This window comes from Dreissena polymorpha, chromosome 1, assembly GCF_020536995.1.
Source record: "Dreissena polymorpha isolate Duluth1 chromosome 1, UMN_Dpol_1.0, whole genome shotgun sequence".
Taxonomy (NCBI): Eukaryota; Metazoa; Mollusca; class Bivalvia; order Myida; family Dreissenidae; genus Dreissena; species Dreissena polymorpha.
The window spans coordinates 48,902,388-48,909,306 of record NC_068355.1 but is presented as its reverse complement, the minus strand read 5'-3'; positions in this window follow the sequence as shown (position 1 = coordinate 48,909,306).

Here is a 6,919-nt window from a genome sequence, read left to right as displayed (position 1 = left end):
CAAACATAATGATAAATCCCGAATGTTGTTTACATTTCGTGACGTCATTTGTCATTTCAGCGAAATAACAAAATGCGATTGGTCAATACACGAAAACTAAGCCAATGAAAACGCTTAAAAAGTATATTACACATGTTTAAAAAAAATAAATATATGTTATGGTTATATTACATGGACAACATGGTATGGCATGTGATAAAGGATTGTCTTTTATTTTGGTTTGCATATTTTTGACGTTAAAGGAGTTATGGTAAAGTTATCGGCAAAAATACATTTTAGCTTGTGTCGCGCATTACACAAAATGTATTGTTGCTACAAGGCTGATGCTTTACAAAGAAAATGTAAACGTTTTACTCTTAGGATTATATCCATCATGCACTCATTAACCCCCGGCATTAACCAAAGAGACCCGAATTGCTATATAACCTATATAAGAAATTTGTAAGTGATACATTGGTGAACCAAAGTATTAAGCTAGCTACGACAGGCGACATTTCATGTGGCACTAACCAGATTCCGTAGTCTGTTAACAAGTTAAACATGTAAACACATCACGGTAGGCAGACATAATGTTTGAAAATACATATTTCATCATTATTTAAGGGGTCTTTTCACGTTTTGGCAAATTTAAACATTTTTTTTAATGTTTCAGATTTGCAAATTGTCGCTGCAGTTATAATATTTGTGAGGAAACAGTAATGCTGAACATTTACCATGCTCTAAAATATCGATTACAGTATATGCTTTGATTCCTTTCATTTGTTTTCATTTGATATCCTGTTGTAGTACTTTCTGTATTATACATCTTTCTTGATTATACCATGTGTGTGATGTGCATTAATCAATGCTGCTTTGCTCATCATTCGCCTTTTGAAGCTCTGAAATAGTGCTAGTTTCACATGCGGTATAATCGCTTTAGCATTAGAATTGTATTATTTTGCTTTTATAATGATATTTTATTTTTCATTCATAAATTTTGTATTTTGTTGCTTTTATTGTGTAAATTTGCTGATCAGTTCCCTTGAAATATGATTTGAGGTGATAATTTCCTTTAAGCCCTTTTTATTTTATGGCACTTTTATATTCCATTTCCTCTGTCAGCATTTTTACACCTTTTCTATTTATGGTAGGTTAGGCCCCTTCCTTGGGTCAAGATCAGCAATCTTTCACACAGCTCTTAATTTTGAGTGTACAGTTCTGATATTATATTTCTGCTTACATTTTAATAATGTTTTATAGGAATACTGCTTCAGTAATCCTTTTGTGCTCTATTATTTTAAAATTTCTTATGTATGCCATGTATTAATGATGTGTTGCAATTTGCTACTGTTTGTTTATAGGTCGGTCAAAAACTAAACATAGCTTATGTTATAGACATGTTATTTCATACCGACAATAAATAAATTTTGATTTGATTTGATTTGCATCTTTTGCGTAACGGATCCCGGGCAACAAACGATCCTATCACGCGTCATCGGTATATCTGCAGCTATCACAAATGATAAGAATCGAGAGATGATACATTCTCTTGATCTGATGGTGTGTTTTTCAGGCGTAGTTGTCTAATTCAGCTTTTTACCTTAAGTCAACATCTTATAAATTGTTGGGAAATTTTCCTGCCGGTACACCCTAATGAATAAATCCGAATATTTCAGTAGCTGATTTGAGAGAAATACCCCCAGCACACTGGCCGCCACGCTGCGTCTTAGTACAGTTTTTCGGATGTAACACTGCTTGTTGTTGGGAAATCCGGACTACTCTCAGCATGTTCATATGACGCATAGACGCAAAATTTTTACCCAGTTTCAATTATATTTTTAATTCCATCTCTCGGAACTTTATGGTCAGTGTTTGGTCAGTGAATCGTGAGAAGACAGAATGGACTATCGATAAACGCTTTATTTAACACAGTATTACTTTTAAGATATAAACACGAATTTAAGGGAAAGACCATTATCCATCCAGCTTTTCTTCTGACAGCCTCGAAGTCGACCTCCCTCTAGCGTGCCCTGGATAACAGTCTTGCAAAGAGAGTCGTGCCTGGTGACGTGTCCAAACCAAGCCAACTTTCGTCGATTGAAGGTCGCCAGTAGGGACTCTTGCGGACCAACAAGTTTTGCAGTCATGTTTTGGACGTACTCATTGGTCTTGTGCTCCGTATAGGAGATGCGGAGCAGTCTTCGGAGACATTTATGTTGAAATGCCTGTATCCTGCGTTCTGTGTCCGCGTGAAGCGTCCAGGTCTCGCAGCCGTAGAGTAGGATAGAGACTACGAGGGACTTAAAGAGCCTGTGCTTGGTGGGGAAGCTGATGGAACTGCTTAGCAGAAACCAGCTCAGTCTGGCCATCGCTGCGGTCACCATGGCAATTCTTATTCGGACGTCAGCGGTACTGGTACTGTCCTTGAACAGGGTTGCGCCCAAGTACTTGAAGCTGGTCACTTCTTCTTGCTTCTCGCCGTTCACGGTGAGGTCTGCATTGGTGTTGGTCGTGCTGTTTACCATGACTTCACTGTGTTGACCTCCATTCCATAAGCTCTTGCTCTTTCATAGAGTCTGTTTGTGAGATCTTGAAGTTCACTGCTTGTGCCACCCATAAAGTCAATGTAATCAGCGAATCTTAAATTGGAGATGGGTCTTCTGTTCCACTGTGCTCCGCCCAGCTCTTAATCCAGCCTGCTTTTCGGCCAGCAGTTCCTCGGCCTTAGTTTTCAATCCATAAAGGATTATGCGTAGCATGACTTTGCTAGGATGACTTATAAGACTGATGGTGCGGTAATTCTCAAACATCTTGAGGTTACCATTTTTCGGAAGGGGTTTGACCAGTGACAGGGTCCACTCATTGGGCAAGTTCTTTTCCTCCCAGATATTTTGGCATAGTGCCGTCAATGATGCAGTCTTTGCCTCTTCTCCGTACTTTATCAGCTCGGAAGGGACGTTGTCCACTCCCGGAGATTTTCCCACCTTAAGACTACGCACTGTCTCCTCCACATCTGCCTTAAGAATGGGCGGACGTTCGTTGTTCGCTTCTGGTCTAAAGGAGACTTGAGTCCGGTTAAAGCGGATAGTTGTAGAGGTCTCTTCAGTGTTCCCTCTATATGTTTAGGACTGCGGCACTCTCGGTAAGGAGATTACCGTCATCGTCTGATATAACATTGGCCTAGTGCTGGCTGGTCTTCGTGAGGGTCTTGAGTGTACAGTAGGCATACTTACTGCTGCATAAGCTCATCTATTTGTCGATGATGATACATTGTTCCTCAATCCATTCCTCCTTGGCCTCTTTTATATTTCTCCTTACCTCCCTGCTTTCTGCAAATTTGCCCTAGAGTCCAGGCTAGCGTACTTCTCATGCCTCAGCTCTCTTCTTTTGTCATATAGTTCCATGGTTTCGGTCGTCACCCATGGCGTGTTCGTCCATCTCTCTCTCTCTCTCTCTCTCTCTCTCTCTCTCCCATGCACTTCTTCTGTCGATGACAGTAGGATATCCTTGATGTTGTTGCTAATAGTCGCGATGACATTGTCTAAGATGTTCAGGGCTGCAAACTTGCCACCTATCTGTGCTTAAAATACCCCTGCTATCACTGGATCTTTTTATTTCTCCTAGTCAAATCTAACTCGATGGTTCTTTGTGATGAGCTTGATTTTTAACTTCATCTTGATGGTGGTGAGCACTAAGTCATGGTCACTGCCGATGTCTGCGCCAGGAAACGTTCTTGTGTTCGCATTTTTAAAGCTTGAAATTTGCGGCGCCAGTATGAAATCGATCTGGTTTTGTACTTGCCCGTACGGAGCATGCCAGGTCTCTATTCTTGACGGTTTGTGTGGGTGCAGCGTGTTGGCCAGGGTGAGTTGGTGGCTTCTTTTGAACTCAAGAGTTCTCGAACCTCTGTCGTTGGTCTCTCCTAAGCCAAATCTACCTACTGACCCTGACCAGTCTTGGTATTCGTCTGGGGCTTTAACAACCAAATATTCCTGGTTTAATCAAAAATTTGCTGCATAATTCAACACCGTTCCTAAATAGTTAAAGTTATCAACCACTTCAATGAAATTACAAGTGAATGTCATTTTTAGCTCGACTATAATATATGAAATATATATAGTTGAGCTATCCTACTCACCCGGCCCGGCGTCGGCGTGAGCGTGAGTGTGAGCGTGAGCGTGCAAATGTTAAAATTTGCCTACCACTTCAAATATTTCCTATGTCCCTTGACATATTGCTTTAATATTTTGCATACTTCTTTACCAACATCACCCCAACCTATAAACAAGAGCAGACAACTGTATCAAGCATTTTGTAAGAATAATGGCCTTTTTTTCACTTAAAATATGCATATTATTGATAAATCTATGTTAAAGTTTGCGTACTACTTCAAATATTTTCAATGTTCCTTGACATATTGCTTTCATCCTTTACCAACAAGACCCCAATCTATAATCAAGAGCAGACAACTGTATCAATATAAAGAAGTGAAACTCCAGCTGCTGGAGCAGTATTGAATTTTCATTAAAAACAATTAGTTGGTCCTTTATTTAAGGCAAGTGACCGATTGCCCAAACAGTACAAAACAGCACAATACAGCACAATACAAACCAACATAAACACAAAATATGAATAAAGCTGGGGTCACCACCTTGGAATGGTCAATGCAAAGCATTGGGGGTTTAAACCTTGTTAAAGAGCGCTCAACCTCACACTTTGCCCAGCAATATTCATAATACATTTAAGTGTAAATAAAATTTAACGTCATAGCATGGTTACTCAAATTAAACAATAATAAAAGGGAATTAAAACGCATTCAATTTAATTACTATTTAATTACTCAATTGCATTGAAGATACAAGAGTTACAACTTTTTGACGAACGATCAAATAGAACTATTAACAATTGTCAACTACATTCCTTCTTTATAGAAAAAGATTTGAGAATATAGTGTCATGGAGTTAATATCTCAGATAATCATCGCGCAAATACAGGAAGAAGCAGCAATAATGGGTGTAAAAATTCCATATAACATAGCTTGGTTGTTTATGTGACTGCTAAGAAAAAAACATTAAATCAAACAAGAAACGCCTATCAGAGAGAAAATATAAATAAAATGGAACGTTATAAACCCAATGACCTATGCATGTAGATTACAACTGTAAAAGTCGGTCGTATGACGTCACAAAAATCCATAATGACATAATGACGTGAACAAATTCCAGGGGCAGTACTAAATAAAAATATTAACGGGGCTGTGCTACTAATAAAACAAGTTTAGGTGATTTAATATTAAGAAGCACATGAATAAAAATGGTAATTCCATTAAAGCGACATTATTGGAATCAAACAGTATATAGGTGTTTTGACAACTGAAGAAAGAAATGATTTGATGTACGATTTGAGTCTAAATGTAGTATTTTGTAAGAATTATGGCCCTTTTTCCATTTAGAATATGCATAGTATTGATAATCTATTTTAAAGTTTGCGTACTACCTCAAGTATTGTCAATGTCCCTTGACTTATTGCTTTCATATTTTGCAAACGTCTTTACCAACATGACCCCTATCTATAAACAAGAGCATACAACTATATCAAGCATTTTGTAAGAATTATGGCCCTTTTTGTCTTAGTAACTGAATATTTTGTTAATTTTTGTGTTTAGATCCACTTGACTTCTAAAGTGGCAAAGCTATTGCTTTCAAACTTCAAATATTTTCTTACTATCATGAGAGTACTGTACCTGGCAAGTTAAATTTGACCTTTGAATGACCTTGACTCTCAAAGTCAAAAGAATAAATTATTTTTGAAAGATCTTCTAATAAATGACCACACCCGACATTATACCCCCCTCTAAACCTCCCCCCCCACCCAACCCCCCAAATTTTTTTTTCTTTGAAACATGGTTACAAAAAAATATTTATTTACTTTATTTTTGAAGGACCGTCCAAACTTCCCACCCAAGCTATTGCTTTCAAACATGAAATAAAATCTTATAAGTTTGTTTTATGTCTTTACAAATGTTCAAAAGATTGTGGAAAATATACCTGAACTATTACCTTGACCTTATTGAATAATTTGAACAATTTCCCCATGATGGCTTACGGTATACTGTCAAGCACTCGAATAGTCGAGCGCGCTGTCCTCTGACAGCTCTTGTTCGTTTTCTTTTAATCCACTCTCTTCCGAAATGCCATTATTTTTGTATTCGCAGTGTTAATATTAAGCCCTCATGAAATGCAATATAAATATAAGTAATTTATATAAATATAAGTTGTATATTTTCATAACTAAAACAATCTGCATAGGATAAACACGATTTAACACGTGCCTAAACATGTGCACACATAAACATTTTAACATATCAAAGGGGCCTTTGTATGTTTGGGTAAATTGACAAAACCGAAAAAAGTTGTTTCAGATTCTCAAATTTTCGTTTTAGTTCTGATATTTGTGAGGAAACAGTAATACTGAACATTAAACGTGCTCTAAAATAGACATTGTATGCATATTTTTACGATTTAAAAACCTGAAAATTATAAAGCGTTGCAACGCAAAACGAATTAATAATTTGGAGAGTTCTGTTGTTGTCATTATATTTTGTGAAACTACAAGCTTGCTTATATAAAGCATAAAATACATCCGCCATAGTATCTGGAAGGATGGCCGAGTGGTCTAAGTGGAAGACTTTTTATTCCAGGACTTCAGGGGTCAGTGGTTGGAGTCCTGCCGAGGGTTACCTTTTTTATTTTTTATTTTATTCTTGATTTTTTACTGGAGCTTTTTAGATCCAATGTTTACATTTATCAATAAAAAGAAATTTATGACAAACTTCAAAACATGCCAAAATCTGTGAAAAGGCCCCTTTAACGAATATTACATACAAGCGTTTATTTTCATTTAAATAATTTTACACAATAGACATAAATACATAAAAAGC